Source organism: Channa argus, chromosome 12, assembly GCF_033026475.1.
Source record: "Channa argus isolate prfri chromosome 12, Channa argus male v1.0, whole genome shotgun sequence".
NCBI lineage: Eukaryota > Metazoa > Chordata > Actinopteri > Anabantiformes > Channidae > Channa > Channa argus.
The window spans coordinates 6962730-6982669 of NC_090208.1; the positions used below are offsets into that span (position 1 = coordinate 6962730).

The 19940-nt window shown below is 40.1% G+C and overlaps 1 protein-coding gene across 1 annotated transcript in view; it reads left to right on the forward strand.

The window, feature by feature from the left end:
- Positions 1–5483: 5483 nt before the first annotated feature.
- npy2rl (neuropeptide Y receptor Y2, like) overlaps positions 5484–19940 on the forward strand; it is a 45097-nt gene continuing 30640 nt past the window's right edge. Inside the window, exon 1 of the mRNA XM_067523153.1 lies at positions 5484–6054. The gene's annotated coding sequence lies outside the window, so the exon portion shown is untranslated. The remainder of the gene's footprint in view (positions 6055–19940) is intronic.

The following is a 19940-nucleotide window of genomic DNA, read 5'->3' on the forward strand; positions in this document are numbered from 1 at the left end:
AGTTTGATGTAAACTGCACGGCCCAGGTTATGTAACTCGTTGGGCCGGGGATGAAGCATCATGTCTGTTATTCCCACTCTAATCATGCTCGTGACAAGTCTAATCTGTCTTTGTTAAAGAGAAGATAAACTAAGGGGGAAGAAAAACATAATTCATCTTCCAACAAGAATATGATGTTAGATCTCATTTTGGGCTTTTTACTCCCTGCTGCTTTTGTTTTTGCATATAGTAATTCACTGAAAGGACCAGGGGCAGAGCTAGACATTATTATGGGGAAAATGATCTCATAAGTTTTGAACTCAAATGTAAATTTCTAAATTTACATTTTAAAAATTAAAATTTAAAATTTAAATTTATTTTAAATTTTGTAAATTTAAAAATGTTTTTTAATGAGCTAATAGTGTGTTTATAAAGTACTTGTTCAGTGTCAGAAATGTCACATACATAATTTATCTACCGTTTTAGCTCCAGTCACAAACACGCAGGCATTAACAGTTAGGGAGAGGGAACAATCCATTCTTTGCAGATATAATCTATCTGGTTGCAACTTCCAGAAAAATTAAATATATGAAATATATAATATATGAAACGACAACAACAATACATGCAAAATATTTGAATTCTATGTATTTATAATGGGAGTGATTATTTCAACTTCCGATTTGGTCAGTTCTCATTGTACTTTACGTTTTACAATACACTGGGTACCTACCTGGGTTGGGGGGTGGCCACCCCTTTAACCCCGCCCCTGAAAAGGACAAACACCATAATATACAAATAAAAAGGGGAGCGTGATTCAAAGGTATATTACTTTATGTGCAATTAATCAACCGAGAATAGCAGAACACAATGGACCCCAATTATTAATGATGCAGTCATCCTATGGAAACTGCTTCCTCACTCATTACTTACTGGTTTTAAAAATAAAAAGGTAACTATGATCAGTATTAGTGCTTTTGGCCTTGGTATTGCTGGGTGACCGCCCTAACATAGGATATGACAAAGCACATTGAGAGGGTCCCAGAGTTGATCTGGACAAACATAATGCAGATGACACAGGGGTTAAGATTATCAGCCTCATGGTCTTTAGTTTGAGTGTGGATCAAGACGTGGGAGCAGACTTTTCAAATGCGAATGAAATCCAGTTCAGGCTGTGTCAGAACCTATTTCCGTGCGATATCATTACCCACTGTTTGGATGTGGTGAATGAAGACGTATTATTCTACTGCTCTGAACAGTCGAATCAGTCAGGCTGAAAAATAATGATGTTTCCATGAGCTGGACTGTACTGTGCCTGCTGAGGAAAGGTACCTGAACGTGACACTTGATATGTTTTTGTAATGCATTTTATTAGAATTTTATTTTGCTTTCCTTTTTATTATTCATACACTGCTTTTTGTTTTTTTACCATTAGATTTCCAACCATTTTAGCAGCAATTGGAAACCGACTCTTTTTTTGTGTAAAATGACGTTAAATGAATTGCCCCAAAATAAACAATGTCACTCTTTCAACTATGACCCGACTGTTTGAACGATTGTCATCTGTCAGACCCTGATGTAGGCTCGAGCTTTAATGACAGCATAAGCCCAGGTTTAAAAACATCGTCAGGTGGATGTGACCGGGGGGTCGTGAGAAAGAGTGCTGTTCTGGTAGAGAGGCTCTAAGATAACAGAGGACTCTCCTGTGCTTAATTTGGGATCTATGGACTTTTTGAAAGATTCTTTAATCTTCCTTCAGTGAAAGACTTTGTATTTCTAGTTGTGTATCTCAGTTAAATTAAATCAACTAAAGAAAATGCCCAAGCTGGCCCAAAGCATAAGAGCTGAGCAGATCAGTGGGAGACACCTAAAGTCCAGCGTATTTACCAGAGAGCAGTCACAGTGGCTGACAGTGCTGGATGTGGAATTAAGCCTCACTTATTCAGTCTGACAGCTGCTGTGACCTAACTTAAAAATATGGGAAGCACCACAGATCTGAAGCTACAAGTGTGTCCGAATCTAAAATGTATTGTACTGTAGTGGTGACTGTGTGATACAACTGAAAAGTTCTGTTTTACTCAACAGAATTTAGTAAAGTGTCAGGCCTGTGTGTGGCCTTAAAATGTCCTGGTGCCAACACATTTGCCTATATGTACTTATGTATTTGTAAAACATCTCCAATACTACACCTGATACCACGTTAACCTCTGGAGGTAGGCAGAGGCAGGACAATGTCTGGGGTTTAAAGATAACTGATGAGGGCAACAGTAAAGCTGAATACAAACTCTAAGCTGTGTTACGGCCTTAAGATCTAGTTACTTTTGGCAGAACAACGTGCAAAAACTTGCTTGCATTGCTTAGCTGTACATTACATTTAACAATACATCCAGGATTTTCACTGTCCAGCATCTCATGATAGAAGCAAAACAGTTTAGTACTGTTATTGGTACTTGGTATTGGCAAGTACTCAAATGTAAGTATTTGTATTCAGTCTAGGAAAAAGTGGTATCGCACATCCCTAAAGGTAACACTTTGTGCATATATAGTACAGAAATTAATTTACTTTCCATTTTTTGGCAGTTGCTTCGGTCCAGGTGAGCAACAAATTAGGTTTCAAATTCACTTTGACCTGTGGACGGGACCTTCTGAGCCACAATCTTCTCATTCTTCAGAGCATCCACTGACTTTCCTGCAGCTCCACTACCAGCAGGTCAACTTGTCCAGTTATGTCCATGAGCACGTGTCTCTGAAATGTACTTCCTGACTTCCTGGAAGCCTCAGTTATACTTTACAGTTAATGGTAACATTTTAGGCCATCACGCTGATATGACCCTGCAAACTGGCTAAATGTTGCTAAATATCGAAATTTCTCGTTGTTCATGCATCACACGGCTACATCAGTGACTTTTAGGCAAACAGCACAGCACTATGTAGGCAACACTGAAAATGCCTGAAAATATGGACCGTCTCCATTTGAAAGGTTCGTCAAGTTATTTATGACATCCTACAATTATTTGCACATCAAGTGGAACTAAATATAAACTGTCAAGTACAATGTTCTCACAGTAAAAACATTTCAGGAATAATTTGAGGGAATTTAAAAATTGGCACATACATCCACTTGGACTGAAGGATGAACTGACAGTACGAGCAATTTATCAAACACCTGTTGAACAAGCTGAAAAAAAAATGGCTGAAATGTGACATCTGCAGCACTTTACCTTGGTGTTGTTAAATATGGTCACTCTAAAAGCTAAAAAGAATCACTGTTAGAAGTGCAATTTATAGCGTTTTTTACTAGATTTTCATCCATCTGAGTTTATGTGCAGCTTTGATTTGGGCCTAAAACAGACTCCAATTGTTGCAAAACTTTTGGTATAGTGGTGCAAACCTACACGAAAACCCTCAAATTGATACATTAAACACGCACAAATGATCCATTTCCATCATGTTTTCTATATTTGTCTCCACAAATTTGGACTTAATGATAAAGAATAATCTCACACAAATAACCCTGGTTGATTAAGGTTGTGCAGAGATGATTTCCAGAAAAGTTCATGTACATTTTTTATAAAAACAAAAGCATTGCTTTATTTTGAAAGCAATGGACGTCCTTTAATCCCTCTCTTGCTCGACATTATGTTGGTTTTCAGCTCCAGATCTTGTATGTTATTCTGCATTAATGTTTCTGCCACAGATTTGCTGTGAGCATTGATGTGCATCACAGATAACACGTCAGATGATCCCTCTTCTCCGACACGGTGATGCAGCATGTGTGACTCCAAAAATGAAGTTTATATTTTGATGAACAGGCTCAGATTGTGGAGGTGGCCGACTTTCTGGATCCCGTTCACTTATGGTTCTATGGTGTGGTCTGCATAGAGTTTGAATTGTTTATGTCCTTAATGCTGTGGCCACTGAAGATCACGGTCATTCAATATTGGTTTTTGGTTTCTTTCCTTGTCCACAGAGATTCCTCTGGATTCTCCAAATCTTTTAAAATTATAAACTACAGATGATGAAATCCCCAAACTATTTGCAATTTTCTGTTGTTGTTAGTTTGTTGAACTATTTACTATAACAGCCTTCGGTGCAGCCTTACTTCTTAAAGACTCATCATGACACTGACCTGCAGCCAATGAACCTCCGACGTTTTAGGCATTACACGTTGTTTTCGCTGCCCCTGACCCAACACCTTTTTTTTTAGTGTGCTGCATGATCCAATTTAATATGAGCATATATTTTTCATTCTTCTTTTAGTTATGTTTTCCACAAATGGGGTTTATAAGAGAGCGGCATCAAACAGCAAACTGTAAACTTTTCGCCCTGTTTACATGGCAGCATGCAGCCAGTGTGAGTGCAAAATCCTGTCGTTTCTGACAAAATATTGCTCCGCACTGCTCCAATGCTGCAGACGCAGCCCCCTAACTCACCGTCACAAAAACCCTTTTCATGAAGCGTGTGCAATCGAGTCGGGAAAAAACAGCATGTTTACACGTTGAGTGGACCTGCAAAACAACTGCTGGTGTGTGAGTTCGGGCAGAAACCTAAAGGAACAGGTCAGAGAAGAGGTTGTAGCTTTAATGCATTTTCCCAGCAAAACCTGAAGCGACTTTAACTTTAAAAACCCCTCAAAGTCCTTTGGAGCAGTTGGGACGAGATAAAATGTCCCTACAGTGCAGCAACGACCTCGCTGCAATGATCTGAAATTTAAATTAGACCTCTCTCTCTCTCTCTCTCTCTCTCTCTCTCTCTCACACACACACACACACACATTATAGAGCTGGTGCTAAAATCCTGTTTGCAGGTGAGATCATGTGGCAGAGAGACAGTCTGTGTCCATGGACTGGACTTACTATTGGAAGCAGAAATCAAAACCCTTTAACCAAAATCCCTAAGTTTAGAAGGAAAACTCAGGTTGGGGTCTTGAATGAAGACGAGTCCATGTAATGTGCAGTGATGGAGACACGTGTGCGATTTCTGTCTCTCTGAGGATTTACAGCAGCTTTACTGTCTGAGGGCGTTAACAGCGTTTTGATAAATACTTTCCCTCCTTCCTGTCTCTGCAGCTCCTATCAATTCATCTGTCTCCCCCTTCCGTCTGTCCTTCCCTTCTATCCCATAGTCGTCCCATGCATGGTCCCTTCACTTCCTGACCTCTCTACCTCTACTCTCCTTCTGGAATTTTCTCTTCTTTCCCCACCTCCTCTCTCTTTCTCTTCATTTTCTGTTTGTCTTGCTTTTTTTCCTTTTTTTCTCTCCTGTCTTCTCCTGTAATTTTCATAATTTTGTCTTTTCCATCATTTTTCCATGCACTTGTCACTTGTCTCCCCCTTTCCAAAAGCTTTCCCTTCCTCCATCACCTAATAACTTCCCACTTTTCTTTTTTTGAACCATGTCGTCCTCTTCCTAAAACCACCACCATGTTCCACCCTTTCCTCCCCACCTCCTTCTCTCCTCCCTGTGTTGCCCCCCCCCCCCCTCATAAAGAAAAATCCCCACCTCCTCTGATCCTCCACTTGTGCGCTGTGCGTAAAGCGCCGTGTCCAGAGCGCAACTACGGAGACACCAAGAACAGACGAGGAGGTCGTTCACGATTCAAATACAAAACTAAATGTCTTCTTTCTCCTTCTCCTGTGCTACGGACGGCGGATCCGCGTTAGCGGCTTAGGGAGATTTTCGGTTCCTCTGAGCGCTTCGTTGGTCGGGACACATTTTAGGAGCGTGTTGCTCTGATTCAAAGTGACAGCAACGTGGATGTCAACGATACTCTGAGGCGAAATTGTGTCTTTCCTTAAAAACTGGAAACATAAAGGAGCGCTCAGATTACGGGGCTCTGGTGGGACGGACGCACTGGGATCCAGAGGATAGGGATTTAAACTTTAAATCCATTTCCAGACAGTCGCTTTGTTTTATGTCCGTTTTAATGATAGTTATGTGTTAATGGCAACTGAGAGCCGTGCGACGGTCTCTGCGGTTTCCGTCCGAACAGCGGGGACATCGGCATCTGTGAGCTACCGGGACCCCAGCTCCTGTCCACCGGAGCCGGAGACGAACAAGAGGCGGACAGGAGAGGTCAGTGTATCAGTCAACTGCATGCACAAGCACGCGCACACGCGATACCTCATCCAGGGCACGCGCGCAGATGTTAGATTAATGTGCACCGATACGCGTGCGTGCGCAAATCTGGGCATAAGAGCGCAGGTCAATCACAGCGATCAATTCGATACGCGCCTGACAGCACACTTGGACGCACGCGCATACAAGACTGGATATTCACGTGCGTGCATGGGGCAAAACGCATCCAAAATGCGTAAATGTTTTTATCTACTTAGTTTTCTAAAACAGTTTTAAAAAGAAGTTTGCTCGTATAATTAAATTTATTAAAATTAAAAATGATGAGCTGCTGCTGCTCAGTCACCAAACCACAGTCTCCTCTCAAGCTCCAAATATAAGCTACTGTTAAACTAATTTATATTTTGGACATATTTACAGGAGATGTTAATACGCTGTTTAATGAGCATCATGGGCCAGAGACACACAGTTCACACACTCACACACAAACACGAAGCCTTAAGCAGCTCCTCTTATCCTCTTTATGATAAGAAGAGGCCGCTGTTTAAATATTAAACCATCAGTTTCTGCTGTTCCATAACCGATTCACTCACACAATCAACAAATGCAGCACTGCCTTCAAGACTAGTGTGCAAAGGAAGTGTGTCTTCTGTCCTGGAGCACCAGCTAGGCATCAACTTTTTAAATGGGATCCCTGTGGAGAGAAAAGTCTAATTTGATTTCAGTTTGGAAGTCTTATCTAAAAACGCTGGTATCAGATGCTTAATGAGGCGCGGTGTTTCCCTCCGAGCTGACAGCTGCTGACCCACTTCGTATCATTTATTGCTCTGACCAAAGTTTAATATCTTCACCTATTTGAGATGGGTTGTTGTTTCTAACTGCTTTTTGCTGCAGAGCAGGTAGCAAACAGTGGGTTTCATGTCTGAACACAGAGGCAAATCCAGATGCTTTATCACTTGACCAATCAGCAGACAGCAGAGTGTCCATTGTGATGGACCTTTGTCTTTTCTCTTAGCAGACACCTGAAATTGAAACTATGTATGCTTACACATAATCACAAAGAGCCTGCAGCTCTCCTGCTGTGCTGAGCCCTCACCACTAATCGCCGTTTAATGCCCCCCCCCCCCCCGCTGCAGGTGTGTGCGTGCAGCACACACATCTGCACAGATACAACAACACACAGCAGGATTCAGGACGCCGAGTGAGATGTCAGCTACTGCCACTCTGTCTCCTAATGAGTGTGTCCTGGCTACAGACGTTGGGCAATTACAGGGTGCAGTGAGAGCTGTTTATCTCCACACACACACATACACACAGATACACATTCACATACACACAAACACACACACGTTGAGAGAAGAGAGCAATCTAATGGTTGCTGGCCGCGTAGCTTCGACACACAAACCAGATACGGCGAGACAGAAAGTATCTTCTGGTCCTGCCCTCTGATAACCTTAAAAATGCTGCCTTTTTATCCAATGTTGCTTGTTCCGGACTGGTGGCTCAGTGGTACAGCATTAGATTGGAATGCACAAGGCAATGAATCACTCCCCACCAGGTGTGGCCCTGCCCAGCAACCAATGGGAGGGTTGCAGCAGGAAGGACATCTGGCATAAAAACACATGTCAAATCAACGTGCGGAACATGTTCCACTGTGACCCTTGTGGGGACAAGACGACAGCCGTTGATCTTTTTTGCTTGTTCCGTCCTCTGAGTTAGCAAGAAATAAATCATTGTGATGACTAACTGAATTGACCTGCGGGGCCCAAGAGGTCAAGAGCCCTCTGGCCTAGAGCCTCGCTTTGCAAATAATGTCTTTCTTGAAAGTCAAAACTAAATTTGTCCACAACAATGTCCAAAAAGCGGTCTCAATGGGAAATCAAGCGGAGAAAAGTACATGAAATGGACAAATGACTAAAAAGATTATTAAAATTAATACAAAAGTTTAAATGATCATACAAAATGACCTCAATGCAGCATGTGGCCACCAAAGAGACATAAAAATTACTACAAATAGATGAGAGGTGAATACAGATGGGGATTGAATTTGAGAATTTGTTTTGATGTTCAAAATTTGATCGTCAAATTCAGAATTCGATTTGAGCAACTGTTCGCAAATCAAATTCTTTGCATTTCAGTCAAAAAGTGGATGCTTGACTGATCCGAACAGAAATCATCATTACGATCATGAGTAGGTGTGTACTACACTAACAAAAGCAAGAAACATTAAAGATGTTTCTTGGTTGAAAAGTCTTAAACGGGACACCAATGTTTTTTTCTGTCAGTCTGGAGGTCCTGTATTTTAATGGGGTGAGGGGGGGGGGGAGGGGTCCATTATTAGTCAGTGCCCAGGGGCCCAATTTTTCTTGAGCTGCCCATTATGAGAAATAACTTTCATTTAACTTCACTTTTATTAACCTTTCTCTCATTGCTTTATCTCTGTCCATCATCATAACTCTTTCTCTCTGTTGCAATGTCTCTCGTCCCCTCTCCATCCTCCACCTCACAACATGTCTTGTCTTTTTCTCTCTGTTTTACTGTCTTTCTGCTGTCAACAACACAAGCTTCCCCATGTCGTCTCCACTGCCAGGTTTGTTTAACAGCGATTTCCTTTCCGCTTTGAGTGTTTGGGGATAAAGGTTTCTCAGGAAAAGACATAAGACATGTTGTAATATAAGGGGGGGAAGATGTCACAGACTCATCAGAGGAATCCTGTTGAAAATGACGCTGCGTGTATCATTTTACACACATACTAATTAGCTGTGGTTCATTTGACGCGATGTGAGGATGTGTTCGTTCTGCTCGTCAGGACGAAGGAAGTCATCAGTCTGAATGAGGAGAGGGAATGAAACGAGGCCAGCAGATTGATTAAAAGGTCAGGTTTATGTTGTGGCGCACATTGGTTTGTTATCACAGTGCACATGTTCAACTTGTGCAACAATTCTCTCTCACTGTTCTGCTTCATCTCATCTTATTCTCATTTATTCATCTAATTGTTCCTATTTGGACATTTATCTTTTTCTGTCCTTCATCTTTAGTTTGCCTTCTTTCTTACCTCTTTTTTCCCCCTGCTGTGCAATGTCTCAATGTTATTCCACTCACATAGACTTTAATGTACTGCTCCAACAGCCTCCATTCTCCTGGTTTTAGTCTTTTTACTGGATGTCGAACCAGCTGCAGGGACTTGCTCTCTGAGGCATTTAAGACACCAAACAAACAGTCGGTGTTGTACTATCCCGTACAATCTTCTCCAAAGCTTTTATATTCGTTATTTTTGTGAGTTATATCATTTGTGAGTCCGTTCCAGGAGCAACCAGGTCATCCCAAGGCCTGAGACTACCTCCACTGTGCTTAAAGAGTTTAAGAGAGTATTTTTTAGGAGACAGGGTTGAGCTCATCTCATGTCAGTATTGTTTTGCGGATGAGATGCTTGCATGTTGTGGTATGGGTTAAGCTTCACCCCTGCTCTGTGGAGGTTGTTGGTGACATCCTGTTCTGTGTACTCTGTCCTGCCCTGTACCCCAGTGGCTTCTTTAATGTGCAGATCAACGACTTTCAGCTTGTCCCTTCAGGGGTCGCCACAGCGGAGCGTGTTCTGCATGTTGATTTGATTGTTTTTATGCCAGATACCCTTCCTGCCAGAACCTTACATTTTATCCGGGATCAGGACTTGCACCAAGGTGGCCCTTGATGCAATCAAACGGCCTTCTGCATCCCACCCTGATGTTCTACCCATTTAGCCACCAGGCCCCCGGTTTCTTTCATGTGCAGAACATTCCAAATTGTTGTATTGGCCATGCCCAGTGTTTTGCAAAGCCTTTGATTGTGTTGTAGTGTTGGGAATTGTTTGAATTTGAATTGATTCCGATTCCATATACTTTTATTTCTGTTCAGTAATCTGGTAAAGATTTCCTCATTACTGCAACCTAATTGGTTTCAGCCACACACCCGAACCATAGGTAACAGTAGTGAGCAAATCTGCCCCAGAATAAAGAGAAGAAGATGCTGGATTTGAAATGATGAAGGTATATTTTCACTAGTGGAAATACTTTGACATGACTCAGGGTTTGATTTAGCAAAAGTGTGAAGCGGTTTACTGATCATTTTTGGAAGAATTTTCGTTTTCATTTGGTTCTAATTTGGAACAAAGTTTCCCCTATTTTCTCTGATTCAAAATGGCTTCTTTTCTCTTATAGACAGATCTTTATGTTGATTTCATATTTTACCCTTTATGCTGATTTGCAAGTGCGTGGGCCCTTTGTTTGTGAGTGCTGCTACCTTCAGCTTGAGAAACGATGCAAACTGGTTGTGATGCGTATGATAGATGATTTCTATTAATCCTCTCTTGCTCTCTACATCCATTTCATGTGCTCTTTCTTTCAGGGGAATTAATTAAAGCTGACGTTATTATTGTGAGGTTGCCAGAAAATAGCATGTGTAACCCCTTATCAACAAGACATTACCAGGGCTATCAGCACCATATGGTCACTGGCTAATAGTTGATTCAAATGATTCATTATTGATTCTCACAAACACACACACAGACACACATGCACACACAAAGATGTCTCTGCTCCAAACCCAATTAAGACCTCCTGTTTTTATTGTAATGTGCCACTAAAACACCATTGTAATGAGCAGATAACATAGACAGCAAAAACCTAAACACACATAGTTGACAGCTTGATGGATCTCACCTGACCAAAGGTGAAAAAACAAAAACACTGCCAAGAAAAGTTCTGTTCTTTTATCTTTTGTTGGTTTTATTGAATGAAATGGTTGTAAATGGATCACAAGACCAGCAATGAATACACACACAAAAAAAATCCTTTTTAGACATATTTGAGCAGAATAATGGTGAAATCAAATTTGCATGTCCAACTTTACTTTAAGCAATAACCCCTTGACAAATCAGTGGCATTCTACTTATCAGTTTTTCTAGAAATGCATATGTGGATGCTCTTAAATTGATCCTGCATGTCCCCCCCAGGTGTTTAAACATCTAATAACAATAAACCAAGCATAAACCAATAATGTGAGTTTACATTTGGCCTTTCCTCCATAGTTAGTGTGAGCTGTCATTTTCAGAACTAACAACAGCCAACCAGAAACAGCTGTCCTTAGAAACGTCAGTCTGTACTCATCTAGAATATTATGCTAGTAGATATAGCCGAGAAGTTAAAGATTTCTTTTAAAGTTGTGTACTATAGTCTCCAGAGACATGTTGCAAGGACAGAAGATGCAGTGGAAGGCCCTAGTGCATCGGTTTAAAAAGACAAGTGTCCTCCTTGAACAACAGATGACTTGCTGCTCCCTAATTGGCTGCATTGGTGAATAAAACAAGAGAAAAACCAGTGTGCACGGACCCTTTGAATAGGAGACTCAGGTCAGGTGGGCGTAAAAGATAATAGACAAAAGATAATAAAAATACAGAAGTGTTTAGGTGTCTCCAAACTTTTTCTTGCTAGTGTACATCACACACTGTGTACTTTGGCCTTGAAGATAATTCTTTCAGACATGTCATATTTCTCTTCACAGTGGTTATTAGTTTGTGCGGAAGTGTATTTATTTGTTTCCATCCTTGGTGTAATGAAGGGTTTTTCCTGAAAGATAGCGTTGACATTTACTAGAGTCAGAAGCCCCAACCTTTTATCTTTAAAATACTTTTCCTAGTTCTTCCTTCATGCTACGACACACTTCAACCTGCTGCTTCAATGATATTTTCTTATGTTTAACTATATTTCACTGGGAGTTTGGATAGTTTCCAAGTAGTACACAGAATAAACATATAACTTATGCCTTAAATATTTATAGTAAAACTTCTGGTGACCAAAAAAACTCATGAAAATTTCATTAGAACTTAAGGCATCACAGTCTCAGCAGCTTGATTATTTTGCATATATTAAGTCAAGTAAAGCCATTTTAATTTAAACAAGGCAATAAACGGGCTTTAGAATGTGAACAACCTCCCACTCCCTCTATCCCACCGGAGGAGGGATTCCTCGAGCAGACAGCTCAGTATGGACAATCAAACTCATTTTTACTTTGCAAAAAAATAAAATAGGGTGCAAAAGTTTGCATCCTATATTTAATAATATAATAATATAATATTTAATTCACTTAGTTCAAATGTTTCTTCTGTGGAAATTAATCATAGTTATTTTTTAGTTCATTTATTAAGGGGCATGTAAATGTTTGCACCGATTTAATTTTCATTATTTTCAATAATAATAATAATTTTTAAACAGATCATGACCATTTTTGTTCCTTCTGATAATTAACTAAGATTTGTATCTGCATTAGTATGTTAGGGTTTGGGTTAAGTTTGCCTCTTACATGCCAATTTAATGTAAGTGGATGCAACGCGCAGAAATGATTGTCTGATTCAGGTACTAGCTATATGTGCATTAATATGTTAATGAACATAAACTCTTTTTGACGGGGGCTCAGTTGGTAAAGGCAGTCGTCCACGGACTACGGGGTCAGAGGTTCGATCCCCGGCCCTGGCTATATTTCAAAGTGTCTCTGGGCAAGACACTGAACCCCTAACAGCCCATTCCCCTCCCCAGCTGTGCAGTGCCAGTCTAAGCCTGGTAGAAATTGGGGAGGGTTTTGTCAGGAAGGGCATCCGGCGTAAAAACTGTGCCAAATCAACATGCGGACTATGATCTGCTGTGGGAACCTGAACTCACGGGATAAACCGAAAGCACAAAAAAAAAAAAAACTCTTTTTGACATTTCAGAATAAGGGGATGCAAACTTTTCCACCGACTATAATTCCAATAAGATCTGCAAAGGCTGTTGAGCGAACTAACATACATTTTTAGGGTGTTGCTTTCCAGCATTTAAACTACCTCTAAATGTCCAGTAATTTATATTACACTGAAATAAATGTTGCTCACAAAATCAGTGTCACTCTTTTATATGCGTTATTATTCACTGACATGTGCCTTTGTAAATAAGTTCATAGAAAGCGTATATGCAACTGGAGGTTTTGAAGTGGAGGTCCACTAATTTTAGACTTTGTGTCTTTAAGCAGTTCTCAAAGCCATTTCATATTTACCTGTTGCCCTCCGTTGGGCAAGTACTCGCATTGCAAACCTGCACATGCTTCTGTTAATGAGATGCAAGGATAGTCACCTTCTACCTATGCAGAAGTCCACTGAGATTCTCATTGACTAGCTGGCTGATGACATTTATGTCAATGCACCGTAGCAAACATGTAGACGTAGAAAGCAGGATGTGGCTTCCACATGGCACCACAGCAACCAGTGACAACGCTTTGTGTATAAGTCCAGGCAACTGTCTCCTAACAAAACCCTCCAAAGTCTGCAAATTTTGCCTTGTGGGTAATGTAGGCGCAAATAAAAGCGATGCTTTCTCTAGTTTTTTTGGAACAGTTTAGATCCTTGTACTTAACTGTTCAAATTTGTGTGTGACACTCATAGTACAAAGCTGAATAGGCAGAATGAAGTTGTGTCTGCTTTGTTTTTTGCCTTTCAGATCACTGTACGTGGCCACATTTAACAAAAAACCCAAAAGTCCTTTCTCAGTTTAGTTCGGTGTCGACTCACTTCCTTAAACGTTAGACTTGCTCCTGTTTTTACAGCCATTCACTCGTACACAGACAGTCACGCTCTGATACTCACTCTTCTCTCTAATGCATTCTCTTGCTCTCTTTCCATTTAGCTGCATATCACCATGCACTGATTTATTCATCACTCCATTTTCTCACATCCCTGTCACTTGCAGCACATCTATTTTTGCCCTCATCCCACAGAGCGTGAGCAGAAAGAGGCTGAGCTGAAACATGCCGAACTGAACGTATCTCTGTTTGGAGGCATCAGATGTCACATTTAATCTGTTCAAACATTTCATTCCATTCACATCGGTTGCTGAAACTTGAAGCCCTTTATGACAAATTAGACACACAGTAAAGCAATTTTTCTTTCGGCGTATTGCATTAATCATCTTCATGGGCGAGTTAAATAATCACCAGGTGTTCAGCCTTTAAAATATCAACGGGAATCAATTGTAGTCGAGGTACCGTGATCAGTATATCCTGTCCTGCAATTTAACTGAACTGTACGACTTTCTTGTTTTGGTGGGGGGCTGGTAAAGGTGGGGTGTGTAAAATTTAGTGGGATCCAGCTGAAGTTGCAGATTGCAGGTCTGAATAGAGAATGATGTCCTGTGGTTTGTTTTTGCTACAGTAATTTGAAGTGGTTACCTGCATGTGGGGTTTTTTTGGTTAAAAAGGTGTTTTTGATGGAGATGGGAACAAAAGACAAGAACTACAAACGGACCCCACCTGGGGAAATAGCATGCAATGATCTTTAGAAAACTAGTAACGATACACACATAGACAGTTGTGGCTCCATGCAAGAGTCGTAAGCTTTATCTCTAAAACCTTTCTGAATATGCAGCCCAACTTATTGTGCAGGTGCTGGTCATATCTTATCTTGATTAGAGTAATTCACTGTTACCAGTGTTACACGCAGCACAATCAAACCCCTACAGATGTTCCAAACTGCAACAGCACGTCTCATTTAGCAACAGCCTAAAAGGACACATGACACGAGTAATCAGATTTCTGGACTGGCTTCCTGTAGCTGCCCAAATCAGGTTCAAAGCTCTGACTCATACCCACAGAGTGGTCAACTCACTACTTGCACCTACATACCTCAACTCCCTTATTCTACTGTCCACTGTGCTCCGCCAAACGAACGTTGTCTGGTAGTCCCATCACCAAAAAAAACATCCCAAGCAAAACTCTTGAGCTCAGCAGTCCCGTGATGGTGAAACGAGCTTCCAAACTCTGCATGCTCAGCATCCTCACTACCAAAAATTAAAAAAACTGCTGAAAACAGAAGTCTCCTACAACTACTACAACAAAAGTTCAAATCTGTTCATTCTTGCAACTCATGAAACAAAAGCACTTTGCATTGATGTTTTTCCTTTACTTAGACTTTTGCTGCCTTGTTTCTCACTTGTAAGTCACTTTGGATTAAAACCCAAATGACTAAATGTAAATGAGGGAGCGATATGAGTTAGAGTTGCTCAGAGTTTATTTGTTTTTTAAATGGATCCAAACACTCGCAATAAGTGTAAAGGTGCTTTTTAGGGTGATTTGAATTAAAAGAGGCAAGAATAAGAAAAACATTAGCTATTTTGATCATGTTAATGGACTTTAGACTCCTTTAAGGAATGTGTAATTGTAGAAAGTTTACCTAACAATGGCAGCTCTTTTAAAGTGACAACCAGAGGAAACCACGAATTAGCATAATGCTACATGCTGGTGTTTGCACTTTACAAACGACACTGTGTGAGACGAAAGTTCGGAAAGACTTTTTGTTTGCCACATCCTTCTTAGCACTACACACTTTGATGTATTTTAATCTGAGTAAAATGATTCTAGATTTAATTTTGCTGCAATAAATTTGTCTTTTGTGGGTTTATATAAACCCTAAGTTGTGATGCCCGACAATCCCGAATCTCCATGCTGGCTTTTTGTTTGGCCGCATGTAGTCTGGTCCCTGTATTTCTGTCAAGGTTCATCGTCTACAATATATAGGACCCAGAATTGATTATTACCATGTTTAAGACCAAGATTGCGTTTGAAACTGCAGAACCCACCTGTCAATCCAAAAACCCTACCTTTGTTCTTCTGAGAGATGAACAGAGATGACCAGCAATTTGAGTAATTATGTCTAACAACCGGGATTCACCATGCAGGGAGAGTCTTTCATTTTTAACCACCACACTCATTTTTCACATTCGATTATTGTTGAAATGAATTTCAGTGCTTGAGTGAAACAGAGCAAATAAAAGAGGCTGGTCTGCCAGACAGCAGCATGTCAGTCCATCTGTAATCATCAGTCTGACACTAATCCTCATACTGAGAGCCTGACAGTGCTGAACTGGAGAGCTCAAACGGCTGGCTGTTATTCTCTAAATCTAAACAGGGAGTCATTTATACCTGGAGAAAGGTCAACACTGTTGAAGTAAAGATACTGCTGCCAGAAAATGAGTTCAACGTAATAATCTGAAGTTTGGAGTTTATTTTATTTTCTTTGTTCGTAGCTCAGACTTTGTTGGAGGCATATTTCTCCACATTTCTCCATAATCAACTCTTAGTCAAACAATGTGGACAAGACTTAGTGTCTGTTTTCCCTTTCTTGGATTTTCATTTTTGTATTAGTGTTGTTTTGTTTACTTGGTCACCATCATATATTTTTTAAAGGTTTGGTAATTTTAGGTTCAGCTGCAAAAATCATGGTTTGAGTTCCAACATACATTGAACATAATCTTTAAACATTTGGTAACAGGGATGATCACATTCTAAATTGTGGGACTTTTGCTGTAAGATACAGGGTGTACATACTCCCACAGTCCAAAGACTTGCAAGTTAAGTTATTTGGTGACTCTAAATCGCCTGCAGGTGTGAATGGTTGTCTGTCCGTGTATGTCTCTTTGTGTTGGCCCTGAGATAGACAGGATACCTGTCCATGGTGGACCCCACCTCTCACCCAATGACATTTTGGATAGGATCCAGCCCCCAATGACCCTGAACAGGATAAGTGGTGAGGAGTAGATGGATTGATGGCTGTTTTGCTGTAAATCACCTCAAACAAAAACAAATGCATCGTCTGCAAAGAAAAGAATGTTTTTGAAATTGAGAAAACGTTCAGATTTCCACAAATCCGACAACAAGCTTAACTGTCTTTTATTAAACCAATAAATGTTAAAGTCCGTATATTACTGCATTGATGCCCAACATCATTTTATTCAAAATCTACACCACCTTACTTTTTACCACTGCATGCCCTAAAATTAAACTTTCTTTTTTGGCAGCCCATCAAAATCCCTAACAGCAGTTGAAAAAAACTTTTTGTTTGGAAATCAAGGTTTTTACTTACTTAAATCAAAATGTCACAGATATTTACTTTAATTTTGCGTCTAGCTGTTTAGATCTTCTCTCGCCCACCTGCAGCTGCTTTCTGACATTTAAACAATCCTGACATTTAAAATCAATGATACCGAGAAGGTGATTGTAAATGTTGAAATCTGTTCATTCTTTGCAATTCCTACGATCATGTTGAGGCAAAAAAATCTCTTAGTTCCCTATCAAAAATTAATATAACCAATAATTAGTTTTTTGAACCACACGGCATTATTGCAATTAAACCACAACTTTGCCTCTTGGCTATACCAGAGGAGTTCTACTGAGGCAATGTTAGCCCTACTGACAATTTAATGAACAACATGACGTCTCATTCACAATCAATTCTTAATCAGCAGAGTAATGTTACTTCTGAAAGTTTAATGAGCTGCTGTGATTTGGTGTAAAGCTGATGGCAGCTGCTCCACTTTTCTTTGCCATTTTGTTTTTTTGTGCCCCGTGCTCGCCACTTCCTCTCAGTCCTTTCTTCTGCTCGTTTGCCACCTCTGTTTTCAAGCTTTCTTTGCTGCTGTGCTCTGTTTGACTAGAACAGATATGTTGTTAAGACAGAAAATCCAGCTATAGGTGCGACTGAAGTTCGCCTGACTTGAACTTAAAAATGTCAAACTAATGTAAACGACAGACCTATAGGTTACACTGACATTGACTTTTGAGAACCAAACTCTAACCGGACTCAGTCTAAGTGGACACTTGAAGTAAAAACTATAATTAACACAGAATAGCAAATACAAAATACACCAACATGTATCACAACAGTTGCATTCCTCAGTGTTCTCTAAATAACAGTTACATCCAGTACATTAAGGTTTCTTAACTCTAAAAAACACTATTTGATGCCCTGGGAACAACTGTGGACGCTCCAGGACGGTCACCTTTTGACACCACAGGAATAGCTTGATCTGCACAAAAAATGACATTAAGGTTAGGGAAAAAACTGCAGGGTAAGGATAAGTTAGAAGACAAATTACATAAAGACAAAATGCTACAAAAAGTGACAACGACACACACGTGCTTCCTTAATATAGTAACCATGTGCACTATGTTGTGAAACAATTATCAATTAAGCGAACAACATCTCGCTCTACAGTCAAACCTTGGCCTCCAGAGGAAAACTTTTGTCTTGTACCATCCACCACCCCTGTCCTCTTCGATTTCTAATTAACAACACTGGAAGCTCTGAGCATCAATCAGCAATTCAAACGGGCACCTTCAGCATCAGCATGTAACACAAAAGGTCTTGACAAAGCGGCACTTTTTGACGCCGCGTAAATGTGAATGGACTGGGTTTTTTCCACCAGCTTAGAGGTATGCTATAGATGACATGATCCAGACATGTTGACAGTACAACAGGACAAATGTAATAATTTGACCATATTTTGCTTTTCCTTGATTTTTTTCATAAAGAAAGTCATGTCAAAGACATTAGTAGAAATGAGAAACTAACAGTGTTTACTGCTATGTTAATTGTGTTTGCTGTAGCTGACCACATCCCGGAACAGTGGGTACAAGTTCAAGTATGGCTCAGCAGAAAAAAGATTCATTCCAAGTAACATTGGTGTGTTTTTGTTGTTTAGGTATGTGGACTTGTTTATACTTCTCAGTGCTTTTTGACACTGTCCAAAGCTCATTCTTTATTTTGACTGATGCTAACTCCAGCATTTTAACTGACAGGAGCATGATTAGATGAAGTCGCAGCATCAACATGTTGGTTAACTTCATGGCAACTCATCTGGCCCGAGGGGACAAACTCCGCAGTTGTTAATATTTTATCTGTGATAAAATATTCAAAACTGTGTTTTATTCTCTTTACTCTTTGATTTGTCCTAATAGTTAAAATACTCAAGATGAGGGAGCTGCTTAGCAAAAGGTTTCAGAAAGTGGTCATGATGGGCAAACAACATAAAAATGTTTTTTTCCCATTTATTTGATTGTTTACCTCAATCGCAGAATCAACCCGGTCAAGTGACAGATTTAGTTGAGTTCTGTCTTCAGTATAAGAATCTCCATTAGTTATTTCAGTGGAAATGTAATTCAGCGACTTGGCATGCTGCCTTCAGGGTCCCTGCTCTCCTCTCTGATTAAATTTACAACACTTCAGGCCCGCTGCAGCTTACCTCTCTCCTTGATGCAATTTTCTTCTCATGTAGGTCACGAAATCTCAGTGAAAAATTCAATTTACCAACATTTAATTTGGAGCTGATGCCGTGCAAGTTGTCATGCTTTGTTTTCTTTTGTGCAACTCTTCAGAGGCGTCAGAGGTCGTCAGAAAGTAATGCAGTTATCATAACTGTTTGCAGTTCATCACATGATCACATGATCGCACTTATCTGACGATTGTTTGTATTAAAAAGTATAAGGATGATTTTACTACACAACAGACGTCAGACAAATCAATAAAACTCAAAAGTTCGAATTTCACAGAGGCTACAAAAAGTGTGGTACAGATGTAGATTATCATCAGAACATGGACACTAATCAGTCCAAATCAGTAGAGTAGTTTGTAAACTTCATCTGCTTTTCCCTGGGTTCGCTGAAAGTAACATGACAACGGTCTTGTTGTCTCATCGATTAAATGGATTTGTGGTGAGAACACAAAAGTAAACACAGGAAGAAAATCCTGTTCTGTGCTGCATCCATTGAAACAAGTGCACAAATTGCACAAACTGCACCAAGCAGCAAACAACCTGGATGGAGTTAGATTAATCGTGCATGTTATACCAGCATGTTAATAATATGCTAATATTGATGTCAAAGTAAAAATCCCACTGACACTAACAAAAACATCCAGTCCTGGAGTGCAGCCATTTTCTACAGTACAGTTTGTTGTGTGACTGAGGTTTTTGAATAAATGAGAAAATCAATAGAAGGTTAAAACAGTGACTTCAGATGACAGCGATGATTTTAGTTTAAATTCATAGCACGTA